We start from the raw sequence: 23,850 nt of genomic DNA, 5'->3' as shown, positions 1-23,850 counted from the left end.
AGAATAGGTAAATATTTATGTTATAAGACTGAAGGTCCAACAGATACTAGACATAATTCTTATAGGATAGCGCTGTTTGTAATCTAATTTTCTCTCTTTTTAATCTTAATAATAGAAATATATATATACATTTTTTAAATTGAACATTTTTTCATTAAATTCAGCTCAATATTAGAGTATATTAGATGGCAGCTCTATAGTGGACGTTGGAAGGTATATTGTTAGTGTAGTTTGATTTAGAGACGCTAAGACAAGAGGATGTTATAACGCTTCTATAATGTTTTGAACCAGATGTTTATCTGGTGATGTTATGAAATGTCACGACGAATCATGATGTTTTGCACTTGAGGGATAAACCAAAAGAGATTACTTTTAATTCTGAGGCAGTTACATACTGAATGGGAGTATTTTGGATATATTAATGCCATCAGTAGTACGCCCTATATTGTGAGCATTTGCTCGCAGCAATACGTAAGAGATGCACGAGAACATGCACGAGAATGTGACTTGCTGTTTTATGTATGTTTTATGAGTTGTTTAAGACTTTTATGAGATTTATGAATCTTGAGCTAGGTTTAAGAAAGCATATATTAATATACATAAATATGAGATGCTCATCTGAAGACAACTTCAATTTTTAATTGTTAATTTTTAATTGTTTATTATGCTTCAATATTTATTATGCCTTAATATTTATATCTTTATAATAGCTTTTTATTGTGTTTACGTTTACAAACAACAACAGATAGCAATTATGAATGTTATAAATTTATAAAATGTAGGTTATGAGATGTTAAATGAATGAAATGCAACACATATTTGAGAAAGCAGAGAGCATTTTTTATCTGATTGTTATACATTTTTATCTAATTGATTTTTCACTTGATTGATTGATTACTATGGCTTAATAGTTCTATTAAGTTGATGAATTGAATGATTGTTAACACAGTGATGTATAAAAACAGTTAGATTTTAAATTTTGAATTGTATCTGAAGAAGCATGCAAGACGCATGTGAAAGCGCTTATACATCCTTTTATTGTTTGGAATAAAATACGTGTTTCAGGACTTCAGTGTTCTCGTGGTGTGTCTTGGAAGATTTGTTCTGGTAATATATATATATATGATATATATATATATATATATATATATATATATATATCTATATATATATAAATATATATATATATATATATCAGTATATATATATAAATATATATATATTTATATATATATATATATATATATATATATATATATATATATATATATTGTGCAAACACACACACACACACACACACACACACACACACACACACACACACACACACACACACACACACACACACACACACAAATAATAAAGATGTCTTCATCTTCCTCTCGGACTAAATCAAGAGTCATTCATCTCTCTTTTGATTTTAAGCTATTTGCATTCAATGGGATTATTTTCATCCTTTATAACTGCTTTTCATTTTACACCTCACCAAACCATTCTTTTCCTTGCTGTCTTCCTTTTGTTTTTTTAATGTCCTATTCTGATACTTCCTTTTCTACATCTTCTGGTACATACTAAGGGTGTAGCAAGGCATACACCAAGTACTCCACTGGGTATACTGTCTCAGTTTTATATTTTCGGATACCAAATGATCACAGCTATAATGACTTGGGGGTGAAGGAGTTACATTCTTAAGGTGGTACACATTGATTTGTGACTGTGTGCTTGGTTCCTGAAGTACTGATTACACCCTTGACTAGTCCAATTCTCCTATTTCTGATCACCCAGTGGAAGCATGTTTTTTTTGTAGTTTTGATGCTGAAGTATCACAGTGTGTATTTTCACACAAGGCTGTTGTTGTCCTTACCTCTTTAAACACACACCTTCTTTGAACATCTCATTCCTTCCTTATCAGCACGGCAACTGCCATTAGCACTGAAATCTCCTTTCATTATTTACTTTTTTCCAGTTATCTTTTCCTCCAAGTTTACCAAATTAGTCTTATTTTCTCTACCTGTTTGGCTGACTCTTCCACTTTTTTTTTTTCAGAAACATTTTCCCTGGCATAGTAACTCATCTTTTCCACAAACCCGCAAAAGAATTTATTATAAAAGTCTGAGATGTCCAAATAATCCATTTTTATCAGTATACATACTTTGCTTCCCTATATCTATTTACTAAAATATGTACTCTTCATTTGCTTGCCTATTTACTTTTGCTAACAGAAGTGTCAGCCAATATTAAATAACTAAGTCACTGCACCCCATTTTCAGAGATGATCCAGGGAGAAAATTACCAGGGTTAGTATTACAGAAATGTATCAATTAACATATTGCAAAAATAATAGTAAGCATATTTAGAAGTGGATGTACTCTTGATTACTCAACATTCATTTCTTGGGCAAAGCTTGAGGGATAAAACATTCAAGCTTGGACTTCATAGGCTCATAAGTTCTATTACCCAGTGTTTAATAGCCTGGAGGCCATTCTAAGAATGATGACTCCTTAAAATGTGAATTATAAACTTCATCATCAAACCATTCATCTAGTTTTTCATAAAATATGTGTTGTTATCTAAGTCTAACAGTATGTGGTATTCTATTTAATATTCTTGGAATAACGTGAGTTATATAATTCCCTCTAAATTTAGTTTTAAAAGGAGTGATTAACAATTTAGACCTTTATGTTGGTGTGTAGTTAAATTGGAATTTAAAGATTTAATAGTGCTTGAAGAAAATCTTTCTTAAAGGCATTGAAGGCATGAATAGCTTTACTTCTCAAAAATCTATACTGAAATGTATATACTTTCAGTTTCTTATATGTCTCTTAATATAAGAGGTTTTTAGCTGTATGTATATGTCTTGTAAATGCCTTATGGACCTGCTCAAGCCTTTCTAATTGACCACAGATATATACACAGAATACATTATTATATTCTAGTAATGACCTTACATATGTCTTTTATTGTTAGACCAAATGATTTTCATTTCTTAATGATAACGTTCTAAATATGAGTTTCATATTTTATCACCTTAGATCTAATATAATTTGAATGAGTTTTAAAGGAAATCTTATTAATTATGACTAAGTGCCTATAGTCAGTGGTCACTTCAAGTGTATGATCATTCAAGGTTTCATTGGTTCTCTTATATTTGATTTGCCAAAATAGATGACCTGACATTTGCCAGGACTAAATCTACGACCATATTTAGTAGCCCAGATTACAAACTTATTTAAAAATATGTTAATTTTCACATAACAGTTATCAGAAGTTACAATAAATCCAGTTTTACAATAATCTGCATGTTTATTAACCTAGCTGTCAGCACATAGGTAACCTGTGAAAAAATGAATTAAACAAAAAGGACCTAACACTGATCCCTGATGTATGCCACAGTTAATTGGTAATGAGTCAGATTTAACACCTCTCACTGTGACACACTGAAATCTTTCAAATATCCAGTTAATAATCCAATTTATGAAACAGAAATTGAACATATACTTTACTAAGACTTTATATATAGATTAATAATATATTGATTACCTTAGCATGATCCAAAAACTCAATAATTACAGAAAGACTCATATCAATTGCAGATATTATCTGACCATGAATTACTATTAAATACATCATTGCAGATTTACCTACAACAAAACCATGTGCTTGAGGTCAATATTTCTTGAGCTACACTCTGAGTCCAATTATGTCAAAACTACCACTCACTAAAATGACAGGAACTATTTTTATTATATAGCCAGAGAAGTAATACAATTCCATTACAGTGGACATAGTTGAGTGGTGAATAGTGATCACATAACAGGGAAAGACATCTAATGTAAACGCAGTTTTAAATTCAGCAGTTTAGTAGTTATGGGACTTAGAAGAGGACAGAGTAGTGTAACAACCTTTATTTTCAAGAAAACATTCCTTCATGTTTTATAGTGTCATGGCTTATGTTTGCAGAGATAAAACTAGATTTGTCAGCTTCTTTTGTGCTTTTCCATGAGTATTCCTGGGAGCTATTGGGAAATTACATCCTGATTGGAGCACTCAGCAATGCTTCAGGTTCAGGAATTTTAACGGTCTGAGGAAGCTAATGTGAAAGCGCTTATTTGTTGAATGCTAATAAACCTGTTTTAAAAAAAACATAATATTGCTGCAAACTGAATTTTTAGTATCCAGTTACGGAATATCTTTATACTTGGATTATCTTGTGATACTGGATTACCAGGTTTGCTGTGTTTGCCTGTGGATTATACTTATTGGACTGGAATACTTCAGGTTGGCTAAGCTCTTTATATATCTGTATACTTTAATATAGCACTGTTACATAAGCGTATTCATTGTTTTCTTCTAGACATTCTTTAGCAGAGTTAAACGAAATTAGCTAAACATTAATTAGAAGACATATGAGAGTTTACAGAAATAATATAGCAAGACAATGTAATAGAATATGTCACAATAAGCAAGATGCTTACAGCACAGTACGAAATATTTAATCAGGGTATCTGAGAATGAGTTATTTATAATAAGAAAATCAAACTGCTAGACTAAACAGCAGTGCTTCAGTATTTATCTTTGCTGTCTCACAGGACTTGTTTTTGAAGTTAGTCTCTCAGCTGGGGTACCTTTTGTGTGGAGTCTGAATTTTATCCTTTGTGTATCTGTTGATTTCTCACAAATTGTTCCAATTTTTCTCCCATCCCAAAGACAAGCCATAAGCAAATTGGTATTTCCTCTTAGTTGTCCATGCGTATAGGTGTTGTATGACAGTGTGCATGTTTATGTGTGTGTTACACAATGGATTATTGCCCCATTTAGGATAGTTCCTTTGCTTTTCACCCAAGGAGTGTTGGAAATGGCTTACTGGCTCAAGCTCATCCTCCTACATTGGATTAAGTGGGGAATCACAGAATGAATGAATGAATAAATGAATAATAGGCATGTCATAACTTAGAACTGCCAAGGAAATACAGGAGAAATGGAAAGCTTAATAAATTAAGTAATGCTACTGTCAGACGTTTTCTTCTCTTTACTTTTTTGAATGTCATTTCAAATTACAATGTCCTTCATTACAGAATAAAAACAAATGTTTCAAACCAAATGAAACAGAGTGTCATAAACCATGCTTTCCACTTTTCAGTCTCACTTTAAACTCTTAAGTGTTCCAAAACTCTGAAATGGTAAACATCAATTTTAGAGGACTCCTGTTGAAATTCCAAAGAACATAGTTGCAATCCCCAGAATAGTAAGGCTGTAAGTATGAATTTGAAGAGTAAATAGTAACTTTGAGGTTGTTGCATCTCAGATTACTTTCCTTACTCCAAGGCACAGTGATCTAGTAGTTATAAGTAGCAATGGTGTGAGTGAGGAGTGCCCCAAGAGGAGCAGCACAGAGGGATGAAACACCTAAAAATGGTTTAGTAGTGTTGCAGTGATTTCAAACACACTTTATTTTACAAAGTTGCAGGACTAACAATTATGGGACTCACAGTCTTGAGAGGGAACCACAGACATGCCTGTTTTCACAAAAAAGTACTATCTCCCATATCAGTTTATGCAAACTGAACCATAACATTTGGTGAAAAATTAATAATTCTCATATTAGATAATGTTAACAGAGATATAATATTTCTGGATTTAATGTTTATTGATGAGACAAGAGAAGCCTTGACGATGATGTGTTTCTTAAATGCAATTAACAACTAGTCAGTAGGGTTGCAAATGTCTGAATGCAAATAATCAAATTAAAACAGGATTTTCAGTCATTTTCTTGACAGGTAGGCACCATGGGATTATTGTTTTTGTGGAAAAACTGTGTACTGTTTAGGGCATTTCAGATTTTCCAACTGTTAAAACATTGCATTATGTAAGTTAGGGGTATAAGGGATTTGCTTCCACATGGGGCATACAAGAGGGGAATGCCCCCTGCTTATATGCTCATTTTGATCTATGTGGATGAGTTTGAGGTATGCTATAGTGTCAATCATTTGTGGCTGAATGAGTTTTTTATGCAGTTGTGTCTTAGTCATTCATAGCACAGTAGTTGGATTCTTTACAAACTCATATTGAGTTCAAAATAATTTTAAACTAGATTTATTGAAAAGATTATTGCTAATTTGCTCTGCCCAGACACACCAGTCCATGATTTCACGTCCCAAACATCTTTCACAAAGTTTTGTCCCTACAAAGATGTGGTCAGTATTATTCTTTATTCAATATAAAGTAGGCTCAACACTATCTCCCCTTCATTTGTATCTCCCCAATTTACATGAAATACATAGATGTATTGCTTCTCTAATTTGTTATCCATTTTAACTTGAGACAATTTGGGTCACTATAGGAGTTGCATATGATTCATAACCAAGGATTGAATTCCCTGGAGTGAAATATGCCTCCCATTTTTATTAACTCATCACCTTTTTTGATGTTTTTCACTTCTATTAAGCCCAGACCTGTTTAACATTTGGTTTGCAGTTGTAGTAGTTGTGCTTTATATTCCTGTTTCATCTTCCTCTTCTATTCTTACAGCCACACTTCATGCACTCTGTTGCCCTACATTGTTATTCCTCACACCAACACTGTATGTCTTTGAGATCTGGCCAAGTCCTTCTTATTCTTTATCTGCCACAACTATCCCTATAACTCTCTTGTATCAGATCATCAGTGTTCACCAGCCCTTATTTATTTATTTATTTATTACATTTGTTGACTGGGTATGTCCGACTGAGCCCAAGGCTCGTTTTCAAGCGGAGACCCAGGGAGAAAAGCTCCACAGTAATATATACAACAGACAAAAATGTAGTAACAGGAAACATTAGTACAACAGAATTATTTGCAGCATCAAGAGAGAGTACAGTGCAAGGTCCTGTACATATTGAAGACCCAGGGAGAAAAAACTCCACAGTAGTACAACACAGTCACTAGTACAACTCAATCAAGTAGCAGTAAATGTAATACAATCAGTAGAACTGAACAATTACTGTTGCAGTAATAGCCAGTGGCAGAAGATACAATACAAACTGTAGGACTGTACAATTACAGTACAGATAAGCAAAAAACACTAGATAGTATGTTGGAGAAAGTTAGAAGGTAAGGTGAGAGAGGTAGAATAGGGGTGGGGAAAAGATTAACCTGGGGAGTGGGAGGAGCACAGCCAGTGTTTTATAAGGTGTTCCTTTAAGAGTGATTTGAATTGGTCATGTACTGTTTTTTTGTTATAGTGTCTGGAAGGGTGTTCCAGAGTTTGGCTATTTTGTGTGAATAGAGGGAGTCACTGTGTTGGTTGTGAGAGTTGGATACCTTTAGTAGTGGTTTGTTGGAAGATCTGAGGGATCTGCTATTAGTATTAGGTTGAACTAAAGAGATGTCAGGACAGTTGTTGGGATGATAGATTATATTATGGGCTAAGGATAGTTGATTGAGAGATAGAAGGTGTGGGAGCTCTAGCCAGTTTAAAGAGCTGATCAGTGGTGGGATCTGTGTGGGTGATTAGTGGCAAGTTTAGCAATCTTATTGTAACATGATTCTAGATTGTTGCGGACAGATTTTCGAAGGTTACTATATATGAAAGAGAGCAATAGAGAAGGGTAGATAGAAGGTGTGTGAGAGCAGTGGCTACCCTGGCATTGGGAGTTAGAAATGGTTTGGCCCTGTAAAGGGAACCTAGTTTGATGTGGAATTTTTGATGGTTTGGGCAATATGTATCTCAAATTTGAAGTTGTCATCATGCATTCTAGAATTCTAAGAAATAAATCAAACATTTCACCAACATTAATCCACAGAATGTTACTATGCAAATTCATTGTCAGTCTTCTCCTTCACTCCTCCCATAAATCTCTGCATCTGTGACCATAAGCCTAGTCTCCAGGCCTGCTAATTACATGTTGGAAAAACACTTTTCCCCACACACTTTTATCATCATAGCCTCCTATTACTAAGGATGGGGAGTACCCCCTAATATCCTTGCCAAATTTCCTCCAGCCAGTATAAATGGCAATCCAATACTCCCTGGAATGGGCCACAAGCTTAATGGGACTCTTTTTGGACAACACAATAACATAAACACTGTGTACATAAAAGAAGGTAAATATTTTTTGTCATATTTAATCTGTTACTGGAGCTGTTAAAAATAATTATACACTATCCAATTATGTTATCAAGAATTAATTATACTGGGCAATGCAGAGAGAGTTGCTGTATACACAGAATACTAATTAATTAAAAAAAAAAAAAAATTCCATATATATACTGTTTAGCTTTGGTATGAAAAACGTATACTGTCCTGTCATGCATACTCTCCTTCCACTGTTTTATGTGTTTCCTAAGACAGCTACATGATACATAATACTGTTTGTATTCCTACTGTCACTTACAAACATCCTAATACCATCTCTAACCTTTTCTAGTTGATTCTCTGCAACATGTAAAAGAAATATTAAAATGTTGCCCTTGAGTCTGCTGTGGATTACTGATATCCTATACACTGAAATAATGTGACACTCATGGTGCTTGTATTGCAAGGACAGCCTCAACATTGAAAATCTTACATTCTTGCAAACAAAATCAACTTTATTCATTTCAAGACTCTGTCTGGCATTATAAAGCATGATGTAAAGGTGACACAGCTGCTTCTTTCAAATCAAAACATTTCTCTTTAATAGTACTTCTGACGACGAGATCCTTTATCTCGTAGTCATGGTTCCCACCTCAGCAGAGTGCATATCAATTCTTCACATCTATGTGGCCCTCATACAGCTACCCTCTCTTCTCAAAAGGACTATACAGCTCATTGTCTTGGATATTCAGCACATAACGTGACTGTAATTTGGCAGTGCAGGAGCTAGGCTTAACTCTTTTATGCTAGACTGGCTCTGGAATTAAAAAAAAAATAAGTACGCAATTCTGTGGAATTCAGTGACACAGATGGTTGACAAAACTAGCCACAGCATGCTACTCAGGAAGGGGAGCATTCCCTGTTACATAGAAGAACTTGATGTCATAGTCTGCTGTGTAGGCAGGATAAATTGGTAGAAAACATCAGATCTCTTTTACTGTTTCATTGTATAGATAAATGCAAAAAGATGACAGCATGACATAGATGGCATTATTTGGAAGAACCACGTGTGAATCTCTGAGCAAGAAACCCCTTGTTATGTACCTAACCAGGCATATCCATCAATTGGAATGTCCACAGAGGTTCCGCAGTAAACAAATAGCGGATGTATGTAACATGTCCTATGCAGAATGCCTCAAGGCCCTATCCCTGTATACTGTCTCTTACAGGTTCTTGTGGGAAGATCTATGCCTGACATACAAGGCATTGTGGCTTCAAACCCTGATGGACCTCCTGCTTATCCACAAAACAAACAGCACCAGAATTACCCATTCTAAATACTTAAACCTTGCTTCTGACATAAATAGGACCTCCTGGAGAGACAAGTATGCATCTCAGAGACTACTCCTTCTATGGAACAGGCTCCCCATCCATGTGAAGCAGAGTTCCTCCCTAACCCAATTCAAGTTTAACTTGGACAATTGGATGGGGAACAGGAAATTCATCCTTGGTTTGGCACCTATGTCTCTAATGGACATAGGCAACCTGTAACTGGTTCATCTCCCAGGCTCCTGCTTCTAAATGTTTGATCTCCCAAGCCCCCTCTTACACTTACCAAAGGCACCAGAAAGTGTTAGAGATTTGGTATGCATAGTTAGACTTAAATATGTCCTTGTGGTCTTTAGCCAGTGAACCTATGAACCAGTAAGAACAAATGCAATTTATTTTTTCTACTGTATTATTAATGGAGCTATACTTCCACATTTTATATAATTTGCTCTTGATATTTAAGCTTCAGTTCTGCACCCAGGATTATGATTAAGAAAGCAAAATAGCTGTCTGTAGAGGGTTTAGAACTGGCCAAAGAAAGAAGGAGTGCAAACAAAAACAAACGTAAAATAAGTTAGGTTGAATATAGCATTTTGTAGAACACGAAGGAAAGATTAACAGGCATATTTAAATGAGCAGTGCAAAAAATGGGAGAACATTCTAGAATGGGAAAGGCAATACATCTGTTCAGTAAGATTGGTAATATTAAGGAGATTTTTCCATGTAAAATGGGCATAATAAAAGTAAAAAATGGGACGGACCTAACACAAGTAGAAGATATTGAGAAGAGGTGGCAGGATATACAGAAGCACTATATATGAATGACTTTAACAACACTGCTACATTCAAGGGTATTTTCTCGGATCCATGACCAGATATCCTGGACTCTGAAGCTAAATGGGCCCTAATATACTACAGGAAATGATGGAATTCTAGCTGGTTTGTGTAAAATCCTACAAATGTATGCTGTTACAATGCAGCTACAGATGTGGCAGACAGCAAATGTGGAACACACAGCAGTGGCCATTAGATTGGAAAAGATACATTTATACCCCACTCCCAAAAAGGGTAATTCTAGAGAGTGTTCATGTTATTGAATAACAGCAGTAGTTTTACATAGACACTATTAAGGTAATGGTAAAAAATCCTGTGAGTTAGACTCCAGCAAAAAATGGTCTGAAAACTGCCAAATATTTGAGCTGATTTTAAACCAGTAAGAGGCAGCAGAGATTAAATTGCCAATATCTGCTGGATAATGGAGAAAGCGAAGGATCTCCATAAACATAGTTATACCTGCTTTACTGACTATTCCAAGGCCTTTGACCATGTGTACCACAGCAAACTGTTGCAAGTTATTAAAGAAAGGGTGTACTGACTGATCTTTCATGCCTGCCAAGAAATCTGTGTGGAGAATAAGAAGCAACAAGTGGAATGAAATGTGGAATAAATGAGTTGATCAGCAATAGGAGGGCAGAATGACAGGGCTTTATATTATCACCCTACTTATTCAATTTATATGTTAAATATATTAGCTGAAATGCTGGGTTAAATGAGTTATGTGCTGAAATCAAAACTGCTGGAAGAAGTTTTAACATGTCAGGTTTGCAGATGATTCTATTCTGATGGCTGAAAGTGAAGAAGAGTTGAAAAACCTGGTGCCTTGTAGCACAACATAAAACATTGTCATCTACACCTACCAATACTTTGCAAACACACGGGGAAGAAGTGGAGGCAATGGAAGACTTTATTTTCCTTGGCTCAGGAATATATTCAGATAGCAATCACAGCCATGATTTTAAGAGATTTTTTTGGGAGGAAGAGCTATGTCAAATCATCATATGATTTTACAGACCAAAGATATCACATCTTCAAAAACATCCGGATAAGATATGGCTTTCTCAGTGGCAACACATAGTTGTAAGAGTTGCACTATAACTAAGGCTGTATTATAGACAAGTGATCCTTTTGAAGAAGAAGCACTGGAGAAAATTTTGACAATTCTATAGACTATAAGAAGATCAAATCAGTAAATACTTAATGAAATAAAGCCAGATGATTCACTGAAAGATCATAGAGGAAAGCTAAAGCTTGCATTCTTTGGTCACATAATGTAAAGACAGGATTCATTAGAGAAGACACTGGTGCTGAGAAAGATCAATGGTAAAAGACGGATGTCACAGAGGCTAAGGTGGATGGAAAGAATTGCTGAAAAAATTAATGATAATGTGGAAGAACTTAAATCAGTAGTTCTTGATAAACAATCCTGACATGCTAAAGTCCTTGAAATCATGAGGGGATGGATTCAACTAAATCACTAAATGACAACTATAGCTTTAAATGTGTCCTGGCACTAATGTGCTATCTATTTGGCTATGTCTGCGGCATAACTATGCCTGTACTGCTGAGTGATACCAAGTTGGTGGTCCTTTTTACTTATGACCACAGATGGGGCAAATGTATTCAATACATTTTTGGCAAAGCAATTATAATTTAAAAAAAGGTCAACGGCAAGTGGCTCAGAATAGTAAATGATGACATTTAAGCATTTACTTATTAAAAGTTTATATTCTGATAGTGCTAGTGAGACAGGCCTGGAAAGGTATCATTTAATGAAGGCTGGTTCCATGGAGCCAGGAGGGAGCAGAACCTTACAGTAAGATATCCAGTGTTTCTAGAGATAAACAACTTACTTTGAGCAAATGTTGGTGCTCAGGGTTTGGAGGTGATAAAGTTTAGGTGGGATGAAGGGACATGAGAAGGTCAATTACACTATTCCTGGATAACATTAATTGCTGATACAAATTTTTGACTGTTATAAACAATTATATTTTGGCATGTGCCAGCATGGGGCATATCGGTTTGTAATTTTACTTGTAACTCTCTCAGGGCTGCTGAATGTGCGAAGCAATGAGACATTTGCTGGGGTCTAGTAGATTGTGGCAGTGCTCTCAAGTTCCCTGTAATAAATGAAACAGCTTGCACAGAAGATATGATATATTATTAAAAAGAACTGGCGATTTGGAGGAAATGATTGTTAGAGTAAGAAAACTGCTTACAGAACAAAGTAGCAACCGTTGGTAATGAATTCAGCGTTGGATATTTTGGAGAATGAAATATAAGGCATCAACATCTGACTTGCATACAAGCAAAACTGCCTCAGAAGCAACAGTATTAAAAGAAAAAGAAACTAAAAACAGAGACAGCAAATCACAGACAGCCATTGTTTTAATGAAAAACATGAATTCTTTTTTACATTTATGTTATTTCAGTGAAAAGTATCTTGAAATGTATTATGTTCGATAAAGTGTATAGAATAGGCAATCTATGAAGGGAAAGCCAGGGTCTTGGTGAAATTTGTAAAATATTAAGATGAAAGAACATTATTAAAATATTCCTTCAGTAAGAGAATTTCAATTATAATAATAAAAAGAAGGATACATAACTTTTTAAACTATAATTGTATAAGTGCCTTTTTTTAATGATTGCAAAAAACACACATGCATGACAGGTGCCAAATCATTTCATGTTTTCTTGAAAATTGGTAAGCCTTTTATGCAAGTATGACCCTAGACTGTAAAATGTTAAGGAAAACAGGTGACATTTTGTGTCTAGATATCTTTAATTATTGTTAGATGGTCAATTGGCATGCATCAGTTCCTATGTAAAATAAGAAGGAACATTTGATAAAAAAACTATCTTTAATGCTGAGGTCATTTACCTGGATAGTACTGGCTAGTCATCCTGTAATTATAAGAATGAGACGGTATAATATCATGAGATTAGAGAACATCTGCATAAAAACTGTATTCATTAAATATGAGTGTGATTGATTTACATATAAAAAGAAATCTTGTAACAGCACATGGAAAGAAGTTTAGCTCCAAGTAATTTTGTGTAAGAACTGTATTAGTAATTCTGTACAATATTTTAAATTATATATTTATTATTTTTTTTTTTTATTTAAGACAAGTTTAAGTTCGCTACTTCTACTACTATTGTCTGATCTGATTAATATATAGTGATTAAGCAGAGATATATGGGCTGAAAATCTTCCACACAGAGAAGTTTCTTACACTGTTTTGTAAATGTCTATAGCTCAGGCAGCAGATTTACTGTGGTGATTCCTCTAAAGGGATAAAATATTATATTTATTTACTTAACATTTGGTTACTGGGAAAATCCGACTAGGACAGAGGCCATTTTCAGTGGCTGTCCAGGGAGAAATGCTCCAGAAGTATATATTTGGAATGTGGGAGGAAATTGGAACACCCAGAGGAAACCCATGCAAATGCAGGGAGGACATGCAGACTCTGCACAGAAGGCACCCCAGCCAAGAATCAAACTGGAGAACCTCTTACTGTGAGGTGACAATGCTAACTGTTGTACCACTGCACTGCCCATCATTTATCATGAATCAATCTTTTAAGAATACAATCTTTTTTTTCAGAATGTTAAGGGAATTATTAAATTTGATGAAAGTTTACCCACATTAATATCTCCTGATATCTCCTAATTTCAGTGTTATCACTGATACTCACAAAGATCGACCCAACTGAAGTCACAAATTATAAAAAAATTATAAATCCATAGTGGTCATTCAGATAAATTTATTAAAGAAACAGAAGATGACTAAGGGAATAGCGTATGGAATAGATTTAATGCTTTGTGTATGTGTTCATATTTGTTAAGGGATATAAGTGTGTATGTGAGTGTTTCCAGCTTAAGGTCAGAGTAAGGGCTACATGATAGCGGGGTCTTCTTCAGTAAAAGAAAATGACACTTAATTGAAACTTACTTTACTGGGATGACATCACCAGACTTTGAATAAACTGAAGCTTCACATTACTGCATGCTTTTACAGGGAATGGAGGCACTTGTCAACATCCAATGTAAAAACACACTACAGTAGGTCAAACCCATACTCCCCCCAACTAAATATACCAACACTGGTATTGCACAGTGGGGCAAAGGGCACATTTCCCAATGTAATAGGAGATATTTAATGGTGTGTGTGTGTGTGTGTGTGTGTGTGTGTGTGTGTGTGTGTGTGTGTGTGTGTGTGTGTAGCCAGAGTAGTAGTACTGTTTGGGGTAAGGGGTTTTTGTAAGGTAAGGGGGTAGGGTGGGAACATATAAACTCTGTACACAGTGTGACCAAAGATTAATACTGAACTGAGACCCTGCAGTTATGAAACTAACAGAACCACTATACGTACCAGATGGGTCCAGAATCACTCTTGTTTCCATTCAGTTTTCAGTTCTGCTACTTATTCATTGGAATGAAGATTAAAGGTGTATCTTTTTTTTAGTAGTACACATTTTCATATAACTAACTGAAGCTGGGTGCATTAAATGACTAATTGTCAAGCCACACCTGCTGGAACAACAGCTGAGCAAGGGTATCAAATCTTTAGCAATGACTGTTTTCCCACAAAAAAAAATAAATAAATAACCTCAAGTCTATCTGGTTAATATAAAATTGGTGGTGCAAGAGGAGTTTCCACCTATATGGTGGAAGGTGTGTTTGTCTGACACCAGAGAAAATTATTATTATTATTATTACTATTATTATTATTTAGTTAATTAGTTATTTTTGCAGTTAAAATTCCAATTTTCTTGAGCTTAGCTCTATAACATGCAGTTTAACAAACTGTATTGTGATACACTGATCCAAATTTCATGTAAAGCTGTCCTGTGTTTCACTATTGAGAGCGCCTATGCAGACTGCTATACAATAAAATTCCAGATTTGAAAACCTGTCTCTGCTTTTCTTAATGAACAAAATATTTATACCTTTTTATATGAGAGCTGTGCCAGATTACATTTCCAGAGATGATTCTGACAGAATAATACTCGCATATCCTTCTTTTTTTTAAGCTGAAGCACTATAACACATTCATGAATTTTTATTCTATAGAACCATTACCAATGATGGAGATAAAATGCAGTACAAAGAACGTGGACAAGAAAAAATGCTAATCCTTTATGATTGTTCTTAGCAGTTATGTACCATATTCATCGGCTATGGCAGTGTTTATTCTATGTCACCCTGCTCACAAAAGAAAAATATGTTACTTCCTGTTCTTTGTATGTCAATGTAATTTACATCTGCACTGCTTGACACTTCAGTTATGTTTCAGGATACATTATGAAAGGCAGCTTAATGCCTGACGGAAAATCTGCCTTTAAGGTTTATCTGACTAAAACAGGAATAAATATGATATTTTGTTCAGTATCCTGGCTATTTATGGTCAATAAATCAATTGATGAAATAACAAGCCATTTTTTATTTTGTGGTATTTTTTTAACCTGCAGATTATAATTAAGGATGCACAGAAATTGTACAAGACACTTGGATGCTTAAATATATTTTATTTTTAGATTGCTCATGTGAATTACTTTAGCTTTACAAATCTCTTGTAATACAAACATTTCCCTGAAAGAGTTTGCACATGAAACAAGATTCTATACTGTTATTTTTATTTCTGATGGTTCTGCACCATGTGATCTCTTTAAAGGACTGTGTTTTTCTGAGGAGACTACTACGGAAAAAGAGCAGGAACATACAAACACCGTTCAGCAAACAAAAGTCATAAATTAATAAGAATGAAAGAAAAAGTAGCTATACAAGGTTTTTTAATAGCGAGCGCCTTAAAAAGAGATAAAGGCAGTAAGTCAAGAAGGCATATCATCAATCAAGAGGATAGGGTTTAACTAGAATAACTGGGGCTTACTGTAAGGATTCCTAGAGGAACAAGAAAGAATTCAGTTGTGACCAGCACTGCTCTACACATTCTGTCAGGAAATAATGAAAACAGTGCCAGAGCAAATGGAAATACAACATTAAACTTCACTGTGGGAAGGAAAGCAAGACTTAAAATGACAGCACAGTTTCAGTGGTGTGCACCAAAGCGAATTTCCAGAAATGATCACCATGATTACCAGGCTATACCTCATTCCACACATTCCGACCCCAAAATGAAGTCGGGAAGACTAAGGGTGGTGGTGTCTCTATCTTCATTAAGGATAGGCACACCTCCAGACTGGTTTGCCAGCATCAGGCACTAGAACTACTCCAGGTACAACTGACAGCAAGACACCCATCCAAGTTATAGCTAGCTATAAACCCCCCTCCATGACTCAGGACACCCACTCCTCTTACCTGGATCTACTTGACTCCATCAAGGTACCATCTAACACCTTGATACTTGGTGAGTTTAACTACCCCACCATAGACTGGGTGAACTATTCTTGCACTAATGGACTCTCTCAGTGATTCCTCAACTTCATCAATTCTAATGCACAAGACCAGCTTGTCTTATTCCCTCGCAAGGGGAGGTGGCAATCTGGACTTGGTTCTTACCAACATGGGTAACCAATGCACCACATCCATAGTATGTTCTTCTCTGGTGAGATCAGATCATGGGACTGTCTCATTTGAAGTTTCTCTCCCCCCCCCCCCCCCCACCAAGCCATAATCAAGCTAAAAAACTTTTCAAAAGATGACTACAACCTCCTAAGGGAGGGTATCTGTGGCTTCACACCACTGACCCCTCAGAAGATGCAGACAACTATGCTGAACAGTATGCCAGTGCAGTATACAAGCATCTGTACAACTGCATGGACTCACCCATACCCAACAGAACTAAAACCTGCTCCTCAAGGAAACACAAACCTGTCTGGTGGACATCCTATATCAACAGGTTTTACAACAAAAGGAAGAAACTGTTGTCCAACGGTAAAAGGGAACAAATTCCAAATTGGAAAAACTTCCTACTTAGTCTCAACAAGCAAATTAGATCACTAGTGAAAATCTCCAAGGCAAATTATGAATCAAAACTAGCCTCTATAACAAAGGGAAATCATAAAGTCTTCTTCAGTTACGTCAGGAACCTCCGTGGCAAAACCCAGGTTTGTTCCAAATTAGTACTTAACAGTATCACTTACTCTGATCCTTCTGATTTAGCCAACCTGCTAGCAGATAGGTTCAGCGCAAACATCACCCCCCTGTCCCCCCCAAAAGCCCTTTCAACACCCCTGATACTTGTCCCGCACCTCACATCTCCATAGAACAAGTGTTACAGACCCTATCCAAGGCAAAGATCACAGCTTCCATGGGACCTGATAGTATCCCAGGATGCATTCTGCATCATCTCCAGCAAGAACTGGCTTCGCCATTGAGCACCCTATTCAACCACAGCCTATATACTGGCTTCTTTCCAGCAGAGTGGAGAACTGCCATTGTCATCCCCTTGCACAAAGGTGGTACCACTACTGACCCTGGAAACTATCACCCCATTAGCTTGACAAGTCTGATCTGTAAAGCCATAAATTGTATTATTATGGATCCCGTAAACAAGGACATAGGCAATCTCCAAACACTTTACCCCCACCCAGTTCGTATTTGTCAAGTGCAGATCTTGCCTGTTGACTTCTTTGAGACTGTCACCAAGGCCCTGGATGAGGGAAAGTTAGTACATACAGCTTACCTTGACTTGGCCAAGACCTTTGACACAATCCCCCACTTAGGCATCATTGAAAAGCTAACACAACTTGGCATAAATCCTTGTCTCATCAGGTGGGTGGCCAACTGGCTCACTGACAGGACCCTCAAAGTCAAATTAGGCACCTCCACCTCTGATAGCAGACCTGTCACTAGTGGAGTTACCCAGGATCTGTCCTGGGACCCCTACCATTTGGCATCTATTTCTCAGAGGTCCAGGCAAAGACAAAAGGCATGTGGCTGACAAAGTTTGCAGACTGTAAGTTGGGTGCTGTCATTGACTCCTCAGATGATGTTAATATACTGCAAGAGGGTCACACAGCAACTAATGACTGGTGCCAAAGACATGGCCTCAAGCTAAATGCAAAAAAAATGTATCATCATACCATTCGGCAAAAACAAAACCCCTACTGATTACCACATCAATGTCAACCCCGTAAGCACACAACCTGTGGTGAGAGACCTAGGCACTCAGATTGATAATAACCTCACATTCGACCATGATGTAGTGGCAGTGGTCAGAAAAGCCTTTTACTTGGTTCATCTCATAAGTAAAGGGATTGCATCCAGTAAAAAAGGAGGTTATTACCTCTCTATACTCCCCCCTCATTAGACCAATAATTGAGTATAACACGCCATTTGGGTTGTACCTCTACAAACATCTGCACCAACTGGAAAGGCGACTGAAATACCTCACAAAGAGAATCCATGGCCTCCAACACCTGCCCTATGCTGACAGGCTCAAATCATTATCACTCTACTTGGTATTGTACAGATTGCTCAGGGGTGTTCTGTGTCTCGCCTACAAGGCAATCTCGGACCCTGCTCTACTAGAGATGCTCCATATCCATAAGTTTAACTCCTCATGCACTACCCACTCAAAAGGCCTGAATCTAATATGTGACATCAACAAAACCTGCTGGAGAGACAGGTTTGTCTCCCAGAGGCCGCCCCGCTTCTGGAATAGACTTACCATACACGTTAAACAGAGCACCTCGCTGACCCTCTTCAAGCGCAACCTTGATAAGTGGATGGGAAACCACAAATTTGTCCCAGTAGTTCCACCTGTATCCCCCCATTAACAGGGGCAACAGGTTCTGACTGAGGTTTCTTTTTGGGGATAAACTCTTGGCTAGGCTTGGAAGGGCCCCAAGGCCATTAGCCTAGTAACCTCCTATGATCCTATCATCCTATGAAATGTTTATTTAGTTAATTTAGCATTTTATATCTACTGATAAAGTTCTGGATAATAGCTACTCTGGTTCTTGGGGAGAACACCTTGTAACTGACTAAGCATCTCACAGTACCTAGCTTATTAAAACATGAGTTTTTGGTTGAAGGTAATTGGATTAATTAACAAAATATGTTTAAGGCAATATTATTTTTGGATGTTGTTATTTAGATGTCTTGCAACATAATTGCTAGATAACATTATAACAAGAAAAAGAACTGCTCAAAAATAAATAAATAAAATCCAAATACAGAAGACTTGTTTGCGCACATTAAATACAACATCCTTATCACCATGCAGTGCACGAGAATATTAAAAGATGCAGTATGTATATTAAAACAGGGGTCACATAAAAAGATGTGTGTTGACATCAGTAATCTGAATTCCTCCAAATCATTTCCTCATGGCAAACCAATTAATGTAAAAATATTCCAGGGATTGCAGATTCAGGAATCTGAGACAGGAGAAGTTATATTTCTGCAGTCATCATTCATTCTTATATATATATATTATGTGTGTGCATTGCATGAGGTTAAGATGATATGGTCGGGAGAATTGTTAGCATCCTGTATCTTAAAATGAATGAAGGCATGTGGCCCAGATGGTTATGATTCTGAACTCTACAACATAACTGTCAACCTTCAGCCAATGAGAATAGGAACAAAGGTCCTTGAAATGTAAGAACATCCAGCCAAAACTATGAATATCTAATTAGCAAATAATTTGAATACCAAATGGCACATAACTTTTCCTATTTCCAGAAGGAATCTGCAATACTATTCAGAAACACACGTTTAAAAAACAGAGTGACCAAATAATGAAAAATACAAACACATCAAATAGATGGTATAACATTTGTAGACTTTAATGAACTGCATTGTAAAATCCTACCACATAAGGTAATTTATTTATTATTGAGATGTAAGACATATGTCTTAATTCTTTAAATTACTGGTGCCATGAGTATGTTTGGCATGTAGTGTTGTCTTCTATGTACCAATCTGGTTTAAAATTCGTGACTGAAGAGGGGGAAATTCAGAAAACTGTGTGAAGGGGTAAATCAAGCCTAATGAATAGGGACATATCTTCAAAGATAGGAACATTGTGTACAGGGGTAAATCAGGCCTGAAAATTGGAATATTCCTCCAAATAGGGGCAGCTCAGGGGTCTGATATACATATATATATATAAAATTATATATATATATATATATATTTATATATATATATATATATATATAAATTATATATATATATATATATATATATATATATATATATATATATATATATATATATATATATATATATATATATATATATATATATATATATATATATATATATATATATATATATATATTTTATATATATATATATATATATATATATATATATATATATATATGTATATATATATATATATATATATATATATATATATATATATATATATATATATATATATATATATATATATATAAATATATGGATTCACTTTAGAAGCTCAAAATACTGAAATATCGAAATTCAGTATTTCGAGCCCAGAAAATGGAATCCTGAAAACAACGAAACCTCAGAAGTGCGAAATTCAAAACCTCGCACACCAGAGATTTTGAATTAGCACTTCCGGTGTTTGGCTGTGGTTGTGGATTCAGGTAAGTGTTTATTTGTTAAGGGTTTTGGGTACGGGCTGTGGGGTGTGTTTTTTGTTGCTGTGATGTGTGTGTGTGTGAGGAGAATGTAGCTTGTGTGGTGGTGTTTGTGTGTTTCTATGTAGTGCAACCTTGCAGTTAGAATATTTAAGTAGGGGGGTGTGAGGGGCACAGGGTGGCTTTCCCCCCTGCTTTTATGTAGTAGAGAGCTTGTGTTTGTGTCTACCACTTCCAGCTGTGACTCCTGCCTCTTTGTCAGTGCCACGGTCTCCATATAACATAGCCAGTCTCACTACCATCTTGTAGACTTTCCCTTTAACTCTTACTCGTACCTGTCTGTCACAAATCACTCCTGACACTCTTCTGCATCCACGCTATCCTACCTGCACTCTCTTCTACACCTCTCTTCCACACACACCATTACTCTGAGCTGTTGATCCCAAGTATTTAAGCTCCTCCACCTTTGCCAACTCTACTTTTTCATCCTCACCACTCCTCTGTTCTCCTTCTCATTCACACACATATATTCTGTCTTAGTTCTGCTGTCCTTCATTCATCTTCTCTCTAGAGCCATATCTCCACCTCTCCAGGGTCACTTCAACCTGTTCCCTACACTCACTACAAATCACAATGTCACCCGCAAACATCATAGTCCATGGGCACTCCTATCTGAAGTTGTCTGCCAACCTGCCCATCACCATTGCAAATAAGAAATGGCTCAGAGCTGATCCTTGATGTAGTCTCACCTCCACCTTGAGCACATCCATCACTCTTACCACAGACCTCACCGCTGTCACACTGCCCTTGTACATATTCTATACCACTTCTGCATACTTCTCTACCACTTCTGACTTCCTCATACAATACAACAACTCCTCGCTAGGCACCCTGTTATATGCTTTCTCAAAGTCAACAAAGACACAGTGCAACTCCTTCTGACCTTCTCTATATTTGTCCATCAACTACTACTTACTAATGCTAATAAACAAAACACATTACTAAAGATTCATACTAGCTATGAGGAGATGAGACAAAATTTAAATTAAAGTGTTATCTGTCTGACTACTGATGAGGTACCACATTTTTTCCTGTTCAGGAAATTTTTGGTAAGTAATTAAGGCAGACAGATGTCGTCACTGCCAGCTGACAAAGTTCAGATAAATTCCTGGTTCCCAGTGCAACTGTATTTTTGGGAGGTTGCTCTGTGCTTTATTCTTGGAAACCAAATAAAATACATTACTGAGGGTTCTGTGCCATATGATTGTTCTGCCAGGCATGCTCTATCCTCTCTCTGCAATTCTAGTTATTGAAGTAGGGACACTATGAGTTCTATGTGCTATAGCTGGAAACAAACTGAAGTAGAAAAACAAATTGTCTAAAAAATTGATTGAAGGAATATTTCTTTTATCTATGTTTTAGTCAATGTTTTATATATACTTTACATAAAAGCACCTAAACAGGCATGTCCAAGGGTCAACTTCCGGTGATTTCTCCTGTCCACCTGGTGAATCTGGCAATACTGGGGCAATGCGGCAACTGCCTCATGTACACAGACAATCCTCTCCTCCTACCACCCAACACTACAACCTGCGAGAGATGCACTTACATAGCCAAACTGGAAGCAAAGCTCTCTCCGGCCAAGATTGTGCTGGACAGTCAAGAGGAGAAGGTTAACACCTGCATCACACCTCAAGCAACTCATAGCCCTTCAAAACCCACACCATCAACACCCACACATAGCAACACTAAACCCACATATGTGGAGGCCCTTAACATTAACCTGCCCAAGCAACAAGGACCTCCAAAGCCGAAACGCAAACAAACAGCAGTCACAACCAAAGTGACACATAGCTCACAACACCAGTGTGCCACCCAACAGGCAAGACAATGTACCCGACACTTTTGTCATAGGTGACTCTATAGTCAGGGACACTGATGTCCCACTCACCAGACTGAACAAGGAGAACATTAGTCAGCTGCCTGTTGGGTGCCAGGATCCGCCACATAACGCATGCACTCAAGTAACTCCACAACAAGTACAAATACAACTGTCATTGTCCATGCTGGAGTGAATGACTTGAGACGTACCTCCCTGGACTACATGAAAAGAGATATGGAAAAGCTCTTGGATCATGTGACCCAGGCAGGTATGACCCTAGCCCTGAGTAGCATCCTGCCTTCGCCCAGAATGATAAGACAATATAAGGACAAAATGATTGACTTCAATAATTGGCCAAGCTTCTGGTGTCATTCAAAGGGGATCCAGTATTTGTCTGCCTGGGAAGACATGATCGACAAACCACAATGCTTTGCCAGAGATGGTCTGCACCTGTCACCCCTGGGATTCAGGTTACTGGCTAAAGCTCTTGCCACCCCTATAGTGTCTTTTTTAGGCAAGGTTCAAAGGATAAAACCACCACCATAACAGATAGAAGCAGGCAAAATCTGAAGGTAATGCTACTCAACACTAGAAGTCTAAACCTCAAAATGCACTCTCTCGAGGCACTCCTAAAAATGGAGAACATTGATATCTGTGCAGTAACTGAGACCTGGTTCAAGGCTCCAGAGAGCACCCCTGGAATACCATGCTACAATTCTTACCACACTTTTCGGCCACAAAACCAGGACTGAAACACTAAAGGTGGAGGAGTGTCCATGCTCACCAAGAATATTCACACCTCCAGGCTAGTTGCCCAACACAATGCATCTGAAATTCTCCAGGTGCAACTAACACTAGGTAAGACTGCAATCCAAATTGTAGCTTGCTACACATCCCCAACCATGCCCCAAGATTCTCACTATACCTTTCTAAACATACTGGAAAATATTAAGATACAACCAAACACCCTAATACTGGGTGATTTCAACTACCCTGCCATTAAATGGGAAAACTACTCAAGTACCAACTCCTTTTCCCAATGGTTCTTGGAATTCATAAATTCCAACGCCCTGGATCAACTAATCCATTGTCCCACAAGGGGCTCCAATATCCTAGACCTGGTCATTACCAACATGGGAGATAGATGCTCCACACCAGTGGTCACCCCCTCATTGGTCAGGTCTGACCATAAGCAAATCACC

General features: G+C 36.8%; 1 protein-coding gene across 1 annotated transcript in view; it reads right to left on the bottom strand.

Moving 5' to 3' along the window:
* The window catches only part of LOC122799348 (transmembrane protein 132D-like), a 2,658,181-nt gene that overhangs the window by 735,802 nt on the left and 1,898,529 nt on the right, over positions 1-23,850 (bottom strand). The gene's annotated exons all lie outside the window — the stretch shown is intronic.

This window comes from Protopterus annectens, chromosome 4.part0 (assembly GCF_019279795.1).
Source record: "Protopterus annectens isolate FY-2018-M chromosome 4.part0, PAN1.0, whole genome shotgun sequence".
Classification (NCBI taxonomy): domain Eukaryota; kingdom Metazoa; phylum Chordata; order Ceratodontiformes; family Protopteridae; genus Protopterus; species Protopterus annectens.
Note: the sequence above shows the minus strand (reverse complement) of the source record. Positions and strands in the feature narration are given on the sequence as shown.